The sequence below is a fragment of the Phascolarctos cinereus genome, unplaced genomic scaffold (assembly GCF_003287225.1).
Source record: "Phascolarctos cinereus isolate Bilbo 61053 unplaced genomic scaffold, phaCin_HiC Scaffold_5;HRSCAF=322, whole genome shotgun sequence".
NCBI classification, from domain to species: Eukaryota; Metazoa; Chordata; class Mammalia; order Diprotodontia; family Phascolarctidae; genus Phascolarctos; species Phascolarctos cinereus.
The window spans coordinates 418,976,953-418,990,581 of record NW_027555958.1 but is presented as its reverse complement, the minus strand read 5'-3'; the positions used below and the strand labels follow the sequence as shown (position 1 = coordinate 418,990,581).

Here is a 13,629-nt window from a genome sequence, read left to right as displayed (position 1 = left end):
GAAGATCTGAGTTCAAAGCCAGCCTGCACAGGGATAAAACAGAATAATACTAATCATGATCCACAAAAGTCCCAGACTGTTTAGTCTAAGAACAAATGGTCTTGCATAACAGTCAGCAACCTCTGAGAACATCACTTTAGGAGAAGCACCCTTCAGAAAGCAAAGTACTAGATTAAAGGCACCTTGAGGATAGTTACCAATATCCCCTACAATACCTAGAGAGAAGTTGAGCAGACCATAGGAAGTAAATGTTTTTTGATTGTTTAAATGAATGTTCATAATCATTACAGACTCTGAAAAATGATCAATAATAATAAGTCAATATAATATTGACTGAAAAGTTAGGGAATCATGATTCCCTAATTTCCATTCTATTTCTGTTGCAGGCTAAGAGGTTGAGAGGTTGTGACCCCTCAGACTGAAGTACATGGGTCATCTGGAATGAATTCACAGACTCAAGCATTCTTTAAGCCAAGGTGGCAAGGTTTATTGTTACGCTTTTCAGCGGGCAAGGATTCTTAAAGGATTCTGCAACCTTAGAGAGGTACAGTTAAAGTTTATATATGATAAAATACAATAGAACATGTGCCAAATATGCTAACTAGGGGATTCAGGGTGGGATTAGGGAGTGGTTAAGGAGTGGTCAGTTCTTAAAAGAACATGCACTTCTTGTACCTACTGCGCAGGCATTTTACCCAGAGTTCACTAGGAAAAGCCCACAAGCGGGGCCACACGGAGGTGTGGCTTTAGGCCTGCTACGTCACTAAGTCAACTAGAGTTCAGGGTGACTGAGAGTTGTCCAGTCTGCCACCAATCAATGTCTTGTTTGACAGATAGATGTAGGGAATATACATATGTCTTAAGTCTAGAATACAGTTAATGAGGAGCCCAGGATGTAGATAATATGGTAGGGCGGTAGGATAGTATAGTAGTGGGTAAGAATGTCTTTATGACCCAGTGCAAAGCCAATTTAAACTAATAAATCCTTCAGGTGCTGTTTGGAACTGCACCAGGGAGAGAGATAAGGGTCTTTCTAGGGCCCACTCATGAGTAATTGCTAAGCACAGGGTCCTTGGGCTGGGGAGAAACTGTCAGGGACAGTGTTTCTGAGGCTAGGGAGAAATTGGGGTCCAAGTGCAAGCACTCAAACACAAGCACCCCGTCATTTCTATCACCTGAAGGTTGATATAAGAAAAAGTCAAGGTTTAAAAAGATGAGTTTAATTACATGGATATTTTATTTCTCTGGATTACTACAATGATGCCACTAAAGGTAGGCATTATATATGCTTTTGAATCAATTAAACAGTTGACAAAAAATAAAATAAACTACCATATGTTCTATCTCTGTTTAAGCAACTCTAGTTTCCATAGTTGCATAACAACGAACTACAGAAATGTATATAATCAGTTTATGACAGAATAAAAAGGTATTATTTCATACCAAAGGGTATGAGTAGCATTCTTCTATGATATGTCAAAGTTGTGAAACATTTAGTAATTTCTCATAAATGATGCATATTATAAATTATAGCAGAAAATTATACTTTTAAAAAGTACTCTCTACTTACTTTTTACATCTGCTTTTTGTCCTTGAACACTTGAGTGAATCAGAGATATAATCAGTGTGGGTATTCCTTCTTCCCAGAGCAGATTCCAACTCCTCCGGTCCTTCTCATCCTCTGTAATTTTTGTTAAGGTCTTTCCTTAAATCTGCCATAGAAGATTCACCCAATAAGTTGAAGGACTTCCTATGGTTTGGTTCTTTTAATATTTTGTGGGCATTTATGAAATATTCACTAACAGTCTTACTATAATCAGTCTTTCTCCTTTTTCTGGTAATACATATTCTTGTAATAATAATGCTTTTATATACTACATACAACTTTTAAATATATATATATATGTATATATGTGTACATATATGCATATATCTAAGCAAATTAGAAGGGATACAAATAAGCATTAAATCTTTGCTCCAAGTTTCTCTGATAAAGGTTTCATTTCCAAGATATATAGGAAGTGATTCAAATTTTTAAGAATAAAAGCCATTCACCAATTGATAAATGGTCAAAGGATATGAATAGGCCTTTTTCAAAAAAAATCCAAGCCATCAATAACCGTATGAAAAAATGCTACAAATTACTAATAATTGTTGTTGTTCAGTTATTTCAATCATGTCTGACTTTTCATGACCCTATTTAGGTTTTTTTGTTTATTTGTTTGTTAGGCAAGATACTGGAATGGTTTGCCATTTCCTTCTCCAGCTCATTTTACAGATGAGGAACTGAGGCAAATAGGATTAACTGACTTGCCCAGCTATTAAGTATCTGAGGCCAGATCTGAACTCAGGAAGACTCATCTTCCTGACTCCAGGCCCAGCACTCCATTCACTGTGCCACCCAGCTGGAAGCTATGATTGTGATTGTTTTATGCTGAAAATGGCTTAGTGGTTATCACTAGTTTCTTCTGGGAATAGCTTCCCCCTGCTACTCCTTGATTTCAGCTAGATTTAAAAATCCACCTACTCAAATGCATTTTGGATCAATTCAAAGGATAAATCACTAGCTCTGGAAGCAGAGGGTGTGGAACTAGATCCTCCCTTTTACACTTATTACCTGTATGACTTTGGGTGAGCCTCTTAATCCACTGGACCTCAGTTTCCTCATCTGTAAAATGACTGGATTGAAATAGATGGACTCTGAAATCCCTTCCAAGTCTAGATCTATGCTATTGTAATCTATGATTTTATCTATGAAGGTTTCAGCTATAGCAAAGCAGATCCTAAGTGAGTCTTGTCCATTAACTACCATAAGTTGATCATAGGGAAGTCCACCCAATGTACCGAGGGCCTTTCTCACATTTAAATTGCAAGGATATCAATAGAATATGTGGGTTGTTCATTGGTAATCTCTTGATCTCACCACATAGTCTACCTTTTTTTTTTGTTTGTATCTTTCTTTGTATAGATTTTTGCACATACATAAGCCCTATTACTGTTGAATAATTGACGTGGTCTCAAATGACACCTCAGAGGCATGCTGTTAAACATTTCCTCCCAATTACCACTATTGTCCAGTATCTAAAGTACAGAGGAAAAAACAAACATATGAACAATGAAAACATTTGCACAAAATTAAATAAGCTATTTTACATTGTGTAAAGACATAAGAAAAGAATACTTTGATTTCAAGAGTATGAAATATATAGCTAATTGGCATTTCAAGTTAAGTAAATACTTAGAACACTTAAGCATGGAGATGAGATAAACAGTTAAGTGCCAGCAATGGGAAAAACATGACCATGCATGTCTTCTATGGTCAAAGAATATAAAATCTGTACAGAATAAATGGATAAAAACATCATACTAAGGCCATGAATTAGAGCTAGCTCTATTTCAATAAAGATTCTAAGATTTCACTACATGAGTCTGTCTTCCACCAATGCAGATAAATAACTCTTCCATATCTTATTAGACTTTAATCAGTTGCCATGAGTGAAAAAAAAAAATCTTGTCATTTGGTGGCCAGCCATGTGTGGGGTCTTGCTGTGAAACATGCATGGGGTTGGTCTTACTCTCTGGTTTCTTCCAATGGGCCCTTTGCTAAAGGATACTTGCAGTCAGAGAATCCTGGATGGTCCCCATCACTTGGGGCTTGTCACTTGGGGCTATGTCAAGGGCAGTTGGTGCCTAAAGAGAAAAAGAAGCCCACTCCATAGGCACAAATCAGAGATTATAAGAACAGGTTTGATTCTGTCTCCTGAGGGCCAGGATTTCTCAGGGCTGAACCTGCTACTCCATGTGAGTCTTGAGTGAAAAACAAATATAGGGCAGTTTTTGAATGGAGGACGCTAGGACCTGGGCCATCAGGAAAGCCTTTAAGCAGAAGTTGGTACTTAAACTGTCTTCAAGGACATGAGGTTTTAAAAGGCAAAAGAAGAGGAGGGAGTGCATTCCAGCCTGGGGCAACAGCCAAGGTAAAGTTGAGGGGAAGGGAGATAGGGAGTATTATGTGTGAGGAACAATAAAGTAGTTTGGCTGGATTGTAGCACTGTGGAAAGGCTGGAAGAATTTTAAATGTCAAATAGAGGAATTTATATTTTATCCCAGAAGCAAGAGCTGTTGGAGTTTATTAAGGGAGTGGCAGGGTCAGATTAGCATTTAGGGTAATAGTCCTTTGGCAGCCACGTGGAGGATGAATTAGAGAGGGTATAACAGTAGAGGCCCGGTGAATAAAGAGAGGGGGACAGGTGGAAGCTTTCTGCTGTGGAGGTAAAATCAATATATTTTAAGAGAGGTGGAAGGGGTATGTATTTGTAATAACAGGATCATAGGATGATGGATTTAGCACTACAAGAGACCTTAGAGGTTATCTAGTACACTACCCTCATTTTAAAGATGATGAAATTGAGGTCAAGGGAAGTTGTGATTTATCCAAAGATGTACAGGCCAGTGGCCAGATTGGGATTTGAATTCAAGTCCTCTGACTCCAAATTTAGTGTTCCTTCCACTCTGTCCTGCTGTCTCTTGCCAAACAATTAGATATGGAGGGGGGTGATGAGGTAGGGGGAAGAATCAAGGAGATTCCAAGGTTACTACTATATTGGGGCAGCTATGTAGCAAAGTGGATAGAGTGCCAGGCCTAGAGTCAGGAAGACTCAAATCTGGCCTCAGACACTTATTAGCTGTGTGACCCTAGGCAAATCACCAGGAGCTCCCTACACCCATAAAATCACAAGTCCTGTTCTTATTCCCATTTACTATGAAGATAATGGTTCATCCTATAAAACGGGCATTAGCCAAGAACAGTCACCTACTAATAGTATTAAAGGATAGCTGGGGGGCACAGTGCATACAGTGCCAGACGTGCAGTCAGAAAGACTCAACTCCCTGAGTTCAAATTTGGCCTCAGATACTTACTAGCTGTGTGACCCTGGGCAAGTCACTTAACCCTGTTTGCCTTAGTTTCCTCATCTGTAAAATGAGCTGGAGAGGTAAATGGCAAACCACTCCAGTATCTTTCCCAAGAAAAACCCAAATGGAATCACCAAGTGTCGGACATGACTGAAATGACTCAACAATAACATCATTATTATGTTCCCATGAATCATCAGGAAAACCAAAAAGTGGTACAGTCACTGGCTCCCCTCCTTACTAACTGTGGAGTAACTTGGTCTCCTTGGAATGTTGGATTCTCTTTGCTCTTTTCTTCCCCTGTCTTTGTGACACACCTCTGATCTCTTAAAAGATAGTGCTTTCATTAGCTCCCTCTTCTTTGACAGCAGGCTAAAGGATCCTCTCTTCTGCTGTAAACAGGACGGTGGGTAGGAGTCTGAAGAATCAATAACACTGTTTCTGTTTGTAGCAGAGGAGGGGATCCTATAGTCCAATGCAAAGGAGGAAAGAAAAGGCTAATGAAAGCAATACCTTCAATGCAGCATGATGAGGAGGAGGTTATCCTGGCTTTTCTAATGGAGCACACAAGCTCTGGCATGTCTTTCCGAGCCAGAAAGGCTTTGGAGAGCCAGGCTATTGAGGTAAAGTATGCTGTCTGAGGATCAGGCTGAGTTCAGAGACTCGTCCCCAGCTTGGCTACAGGATGATGAATGTTTTTCAGCACCTAGGGTAATCACCAGAGGTGACATCACATTATAGCTTTAGATATGAAAGGGACCTCAGAGGTCATCCAAGCCAACTTTTCATTTTACAGATAAGAAACCTGAGTCTCATTGACGTTGTTGGACTGGTTCAAGGTTATGTAAGTGATAAATGGCAAAGCTGGTCGTTGAAATGCCACCTGACTCCTGCTCTAATGCTCTTTTCATCCCAAAAAACTGCCTCAAAGATCACCTCCTAAGTCATTGGAAGACTGTGATCTGCATTGGTGAAGGGAATAAATACTTGCAGAAAATTACAAATACTCAAAAGCAGCAAATTAATCAGCAAGCTTGTATTGAGCAGTTATTCTAGACACGCCTACACTGTGGCTATTTTGTTAACTCCTGTCTTGGAAGCTGCCACATCTGCCACATCCAATTCATTTCCTAATTTAATGTCGTGTTGCCAGCTGATTTTTAAATATATTTTCTTTACCTAATATAATTCATGAAGCCACAGCCCCATCAGGCACTAAATCCTAGTAAAGTGCAGAAACACCTAGGAAAAAAAAAGATTTTTAGGACTGGAAGGGACCTTAAATATCATTTAGTACAACCTGTGTATTTTACAGATGAGAAAAGTGAGACCCAGAATTAGCTGCCTGAGTTCCCTGAACACTAAAATGGAGATAATAATAACACTAATAATAATACCTGCCTCCTAAGATTGTTGTGAAGATCAAATAAGATAATATTTGTAAAGTGCTCAACACAGTCCCTGGCACATGGTAGGCCCTTAATGAATGCTTTTTTCTTTCCTCTAGCTGTTTGTCCTGTCAACCCCTAACTGGGAAGGTAGAGTGTACCTTTCTATAGATTAGTCCTTTTGACTCTAATAATAGTAATAATAATGATAGCTAGCATTTCTATGGCACCTACTGTGCTAAGTGCTTTAGAGCATCTCATTTGATGTAGCTGCTGTTATTATCCTCATTTTTGAGTTGAGGAAATCAGAAAAACAAGGTTAAGTGACTTGCCCAAGGTTACTTAATAAATATCTGAAGTCGGGTTTGAGCTTAGGCCTTCCTGACTCCAGGCCCAGCTCTCTATCCACTTCATGATCTAGCTGCCTCAGTTACCTTATTTAATAATAAATCTGGCAGATCTCTTATTTCACAGGCCCCAGGTCTTTCTGCTTTCTGTCCCCTCCTCTCACTTTTCATCTTTTTTATCTTCTCCAATTGTTTGTCACTCATCCAAAACCTTGGGAAAGTACTGTGAAGCTATAATTACCTAATGATATCACTCCTCAGTGAACTGTGTCTGAAATGCCTAGGGCCATTTTTTATCATGGATTTCAACTTGGCCAGAGTCATTGAGAAGTTTCTTATCAAAGGATCATAGAGGCATAAATTTAGGGCTAGTAGGGACCTCAGAAGCCACACTCCTTTGTGTTCCAGAAGACAAAATTGTAGGTTAAGTGACTAGTCCAAAGTCACAGTTGTAAACATCAGAGGCAAGATTTGAATTGTATAATACAAAAGAAGCACTTCATTTAGCATAACAACATTCTGGATCCTCTCTTCCCAACTGCCTTAACTTAGACTTCTGTTTCCTTCACTCAACCTCCAGGTCTACATTCTTTTCCCACAAATAACTGACAGGCTTAGATATTTTCTCTTCAGAAAATTGTACTCATAACCTTTTGATCCCAAGTGCTGATCTATCTCCAAAGGTACATGAATCTCAAGTTGCCTCCTCTCCATGAACACTGAAGAATCAGCCTACTGGTCCCTCACTACCTTTGGGGCAACACTTCCCTGTTGTATTTGAGAATATCTTTAATACTCACTGATGTGTCCTGAGCAGCATACTGGGTCATAATCTCAATCCCTTGGAAGGGTGGAAACTCAAGATCTCCATTATTAAAAAAAAAAATTACTCCAAGGATCATAGTAGGTGTTTTGCTGAGGTCTTGCTGAGTTTTTCAAATAACTTAAATAACAATAATGAATCCATTTCACAATAACCAAATCTGCTCCAAGAAGGCTTCTCCAGACAAGATCTAACTGCCATATCTTTCATTACTGACCAACCTATGTTAATTGATGCAACAGCATCCTGAAGAACCAGGCAACCTCAGTACCCCTATGACATCAGATAGTTCCATGGCCTTCTGATTCAACTCAGACATGGAAACCTTTGGAATCCTGACACTTTCTTTATCTATAGTGAAAGATTCTTTTAATTCATTAATTTTTACAAGTATTTCTCTCTCCATTTCGCTGCCCTTCAATTGAACAATAAAAAAAGAATAGTAAAACCATAATAACAAATATATTTAGTCCAGCAAAACAAATTCCTACATTGCCAGTCTCCAAAAACGTAGGCTTATTGTCCTTAACCTCTCTGTTAAGAGGTGGGAGGCACAGATTTTGTCTTCTGAGCTCACAATTTATCATTGCATTGGTAAGAATTCTAAAGTATTTCAAAGTCTTTTTTCTTTATAATATTGTTTTCACTGTACAAATTGTCCTGGTTCTACTCACTTCACTCTGCATCATTTCATAGAGGTCTTCCTAGTTTCCTCTGAAACCTGTACATTTCCTTCTTTTTCATGGCACAACATTCCATTATATTCATATACCATAATTTGTTTAGCTATTCCACAATAGGTGAGCCCCCTCTTATTTTCTAGTTTTAACTCCTATGAAGAGAACTAGTATAAATATTTTTGCATATGAGTCTTTTTCCCTTATCTTTAATCACTCTGGGTGAGGGCTTATTCCAGGACCTTTTTTTTTAAACCTGAGAGGCCATGGGAATGATAAAAAAGAGAAAAAAATTATCATAACTAACCAATATCATATATGTAGCTTCTACATCCTTAGTCCCTCTTTGCTTCCTCTCCCCCAAATTTTGTAATTAATGGAGGGAGTTACATTCCCATCTCTTCTTTAGAGCCAAGTTTGATAATTATAATTTCACAGCATTCAGTTTCAATTTTCTTGTTCTTTCCATCCACATAATTTTTGTCATTGTGTATATTGTTTTCTTAGTTCTGCTTACTTTACTTTGCATCAGTACATATGTCTTCCCATGCTTCTCTGCAGGCTTCACACCATTGTTTCTTACAGTATAGATATATACTACAAGAAGACCAAAGACAATATTACTATATTTCATTACATTCGTGCACTATAATTTGTTTATCCATTCTCTAATCAGTTGGCACCAACAAATGGGTGTTGATTATCTATTACTTTGTTACTACAAAAAGTGTTGGTACAAACAATTGAAAGGTTCTGTGCACAGTGGTAAGCACATAGGCTTTGGAGAAGAGGACCTGGGTTTGAATCTTGCATCTGTCACTTAATGCCATGTGAGCTTGGGCAAGCCCCTTTATCTCTATGGGCTTGACATTCTGCATCTGTTAAGTGAAGGAGTTGGATCTGATGATCACTGAAGTTCCTTCCAGTTCTAAATCTGTGAGCCTACATATATCAGGGACCTTTTTTTTTTGTCTTTGACCTCTTCAGGGTGTTTGCCTACCAGTGGGATCTCTCCATTGAAAGGGTATGAGCATTTTAGTCATTTTCTTGGCATCACTGCAAATTGTTTTTCAGAATGGTTGGACCAATTCATTTCTTCACCAACAATGTGTTATTAGTTTGCCTGTCTTTCCACAATCTCTCCAACACTGACTATTCTCAACTTTTGACGTCTTCAAAAATTTGCTAGGTGTGAAATAAAACTTCAGAATTATTTTGATTTGTATTTTTTAGAATTAGTGATTTGAATCTACATTTCATGATAGTTGTTAATAGTTTGCAATTCTGCTGGCAACTCAGTATCAAGCAGCCACTATGTACCAGGTACTATGTTAAATAAACACTGGAATCAAAAAAGTTATCTTTTGTATGATTTCTCCAACCCATGTATAATTCAATTCATTATAGTGTACCTTTGTGTGATCTAATCAGGTCTGTCTGTTGATATATTTCCATATTAGTTTCATGAACATGTTATTCTTCTGACTAGTCAAATTAAGGCAAGATTTTTAATTTCATTATCCCACATTTTATCTAGGTCCTACAAATTCTTTGGATGTTATAAACTGGGGTGGTACAGTATCTGAGATACTAGATTCTCCCACTGACCTTCCAGACACTGGCCACACTTCTCAGTCTATCCACATATTGTAGGTAGTGTCATTATCTTCAACTTCTGACTCCCAAAAGTATATCAATCCGTGGACAGTGACAGTCCTTATGCCAACATAAGAAAATATGGTGTAAGTCCAGTGGCATCATTCCTGATGGGATTTAAAGGCTGCACTCCAGTGTACCTCCTGCTCTGGTTGGTGACAGAGCCTGCATCTACTTTAATATTGTTGTTGTTCAGTTGTTTTTCAGTCACGTCCAACTCTTTGTGACCCCATTTGGGATTTTCTTGGCCAAGATATTGGAGTGGTTTGCCATTTCCTTCTCTAGCTCATTTTACAGATGAGGAAACTGAGACAAACAGGGTGAAGTGACTTGCCCTGGGTCACACAGCTAGTATCTAAGGCAAGATTTTAACTCAGGAAGATGTCTTCCTAATTCCAGGCCCAGCACTCTATCTACTGCACCACCCTGCTGCCCATTTTAACTAGTATATCCTGGCTGAAGTGTTCAGGTTCAGAATCCCCCAGCCTGGGGGGATTAAGGAGCAGCCCTATAACTCTTCATTCCTGTTAGGCTGGAAACCTTCTTTTCCCTGATAGGAAGATATCCTTTTTGGGAAACAAGACGCAGAGAAACACCTTTTTTCCATCGAACTTTGGCACCAGTAGATACTGTCTGTGCTCAGGTTATATTCATTCCATGCAATGTGAATAAAATGACTGGTGACCTCCAAAACATTATTTGTCTCTGATTCACCTCCAGAGAATGTCACTTACAACTCCAGCCACAGAATCTGAGTTCAACCCATGCTTGCCCAAGAATCACTTCTACAATGCGGCCAACAGGTCAACCAACCCTGGCTTGAAGGCCTTCAGTGAGAGGGAATCCACTACCTATCCACGTAGCCCACTTTGGACAGTTCTAATCTTTGCCAAGATTTTCCACACATCAACTCTAAGCTTGCCTCTTTGCAACTTCTATCCACTTTTTTTTTTAGTTTCTTAGATTGCTGATATAATTTTAAAGTACTTTTTTATTGAACAAAAATCAATTTTCTCTCCGTACCCCAACCCCTAATCATTGGGAGAAAAAATAAAATGAAATCTTTGTAACAAATATGCAGTAAAACAAATTCCTACACTCAATGTATCCAAAATATATGCCTCATCCTTCACCAAGCCCATTACCTCTCATTCAAGAGGTGGGTAGGAAGCATGGTTGGTCATCGCATTAATCAGCATTCTTGTCATTCAAAGTTGTTTTATTCCACAGTAATGTTGATATATCAAATGTTCTCCTGGTTCTGTTCACTCCACTCTCTATCAGTTCATGGAAGTATTCTCAGATTTCACTAAAACAGTCCCCATCATCATTTCTTCTGGAACAATACTATTCCAGCTAGGTGGCATAGTAGATCACTGGGCCTCAGTCAGCAAGACAAGTTCAAAACCAGCCTCAGACACGTCCCAGGTGTGTGATTCTAGGCAAGTCACTTAATCTCTACCTGCCTCAGTTTCCTCAACTGTAAAATGGGGATAGCACCTCACAGGATTGCTGTGAGGATCAAATGGAGATATTTGTAAAGGACTTAGCAGAGTGCCTGGTCACCTCCATATCACCATGAGATACTGGTTTAAGACCAGAGTGATAGAGAAAACAATTACAAAATAATTCTTTTAACCTGTTATAATAGTGGAAGGCTCTATCTGTTGATACTGTGTATGTTTTTCCTATAGATATTAGAGAAGCAGCATAGATGATTAGTGGATAGGGCGATAGGGTTTGACTTGTCTACCTCAGGTAGACAGTGCTTGTTTCTTTCCATTATATTCATGTATCATAATTTGTTCAGCCAATCCCCAATTAATGGGCACTCCCCCCATTTCTGGTTCTTTGCTACTACAAAAAAAGCTGCTATATTTTTGTACATATGGGTCCTTTTTCTCCTTCCTTGAACTTTTTGGGGTATAGGCCTAATAAAGTTATCATGTGGAGAATGACTCAATTTCTACCTATTTTAATTAAAATAGCACTCCATTAGAAAGGTTCTGCTAAACCTTTCACTCTAAATTTATTTAGCCTGGAAATGAAATACATTCTAGTAAAAAGACAAACACCTCCTCCAAATATGTAGACTTGTGAAAACAATTAGGCTGTAGGATAATAGACTAAGGGCTAGAAAAGACCTCAAAGGCCAGTGAATCCAGCCCCTTCATTTTACAAATGAGGAAACTTAGGCACACAGAAAGGCTAGTTATCTTGCCCAGGTTCACACAGCTAATAAGTACCTGAGGTAGACAAGTCAAACCCTAGCGCCCTATCCACTAATCATCTATGCTGCTTCTCTAATATCTATAGGAAAAACATCATATGCAGTATCAACAGATAGAGCCTTCCACGATTATAACAGGTTAAAAGAATTATTTTGTAATTGTTTTCTCTATCACTCTGGTCTTAAACCAGTATCTCATGGTGATATGGAGGTGACCCTGAGTTCTCACTATGGCAACAAATGGCAGGTCTTCCCAAGCTGGAAAGGATCAGGTCAGTTAGAGAGAGCCAGCACATCAGCTATCAGTCCCATCAGCCTAGTCATATTTGGAGGGGATCGTGAAAGGTAAGAAGCTTGGCCACAACTTGATTTTTTGGGGGACCTCATTAAGACTGTCCACTGCAGTGGAGAAGGGTGGAGATCTGCCGTGGTGGAAGGTGTGGCCATTAGGATAAAGACTGGAATCCTTTAAACGTAAGTAAAAATATGACTTAGAATCTGAAAAAACAAATAGTGTTAGTGGCTCTTATGGGTATTTGTTCAGATTTTCATTTGCTATTTTCAGTAACTTTGGATCATACTTCTTTTGGGACATCCAAATTCTTTACATATATACCAGAGCTTCAGAGTTTATGAGATAGAAAACATCTCAACCCTAAGACAAAGGGATTTTTTTTCCACTCTAACCCCACTGATTTCCCATTGAGTTTCCCATTTCCCATACAGTTAGTAACAAAATTTAGCCTGCTGGTCTTCATCTAATTTTACTGAACCAATAAAAGAAAATATTTCAATTCCTTTCATCACCCCATCATAAACTCTTAAAATGGGTTTTAATGCTTATGTAATGGAAATTTGGAGTACTTGTCTGAAGAAAAAAATCTCAGAGATATTCCACCTTAGAGAATTGATAATATGAAGCTGCATCATTGAAACTATGTCCCCCAAACTGGGTAATAAAGAGCTGTCACCAAAGTTCAATCAACAAACCACACTGTTTTGGGGGTCTATTGGAATAAAGCATCTAATGGACTAGAGTTCATTGGTACATTATTTTTAATTTGTCCTAAAGAGTCTTCCTAAAAATGATGGGAATTTTTGCTATAGTCCTGGCAGGTGAGTAAATGGAAACCATCCCACACACAAACCATTTATCTTTTAGCACTGATAATGGCCTGATCATGATCTGTGTAATTAAAGACAAAGGAATAAATGGTTCCGCCTGGAGAGCTTACAATCTAAACAAGGAGAATGGGGGTGTACGGGGCAGGAGAACAAGAACACAGAAACCACAAGACTAGAAGACAAAGAACAATTGTTCAGATCAAGTTTTAACCAAATTTTTGGTGATGATAAGTCAAAAGCATTTGATCAATTAGGTTTTAGAAGGGGAAAAACACTAATGAGCACAGGGAAGAGAAGACCAGTCCAGATCTAGCACTATGGCTTTAAGAATTCTTAATAAGATTAATACTACTAGTTATTTTTTTAAAAAATGTATAGGAGAAAGAAGCAACAGTAGTAGACTAAAACACAGCTGGACAGTACTAAATAGTGTAATGGAATACTAGATAAAATGAGAAAAAAAATAAAT

The 13,629-nt window shown here is 38.5% G+C and overlaps 1 protein-coding gene across 2 annotated transcripts in view; it reads right to left on the bottom strand.

Annotated features, from left to right (window-relative positions):
- CCDC181 (coiled-coil domain containing 181) overlaps positions 1-7,686 on the bottom strand; it is a 52,830-nt gene extending 45,144 nt beyond the window's left edge. Inside the window, exons 1-2 of one of the 2 annotated variants that reach the window (XM_020974705.2) lie at positions 7,450-7,686; positions 1,571-1,712 (exon numbers count right to left, since the gene is read on the bottom strand). The gene's annotated coding sequence lies outside the window, so the exon portion shown is untranslated. Of the gene's footprint in view, positions 1-1,570; positions 1,713-6,736; positions 6,773-7,449 lie in introns of those variants that run through there. The other variant, XM_020974706.2, reaches the window with a different exon arrangement.
- Positions 7,687-13,629: the final 5,943 nt, after the last annotated feature.